Source organism: Cariama cristata, unplaced genomic scaffold (genome assembly GCF_000690535.1).
Source record: "Cariama cristata isolate BGI_N322 unplaced genomic scaffold, ASM69053v1 scaffold21892, whole genome shotgun sequence".
NCBI lineage: Eukaryota > Metazoa > Chordata > Aves > Cariamiformes > Cariamidae > Cariama > Cariama cristata.
In genome coordinates, this window is record NW_009605802.1 from 7,423 (window position 1) to 7,677 (window position 255).

A 255-nucleotide genomic window follows, 5' to 3' on the forward strand; every position below is an offset into this window, starting at 1 on the left:
GGAAGGAGGGGAGCCACCCCCGAGGGCTGAAGCCCCCTTGGCCATGCAGGTTGGGGGCAGCATTCACCCCCCCAAGCACAGATCATGACCCCCAAGCAGTTTTACTCCATGCCAGCCAGAGAAATCCCTCAGGAATGGTGCCAGGAAGGCGGTGCTGGCACTGCTCTCGCCCAGCATGCTTGGCATGAGAACGGACCAGCTGGCACCTCCATCCAGAGGTCCCCGGGTCCCCTTCGCCCCCCCAGGACGGAGGGC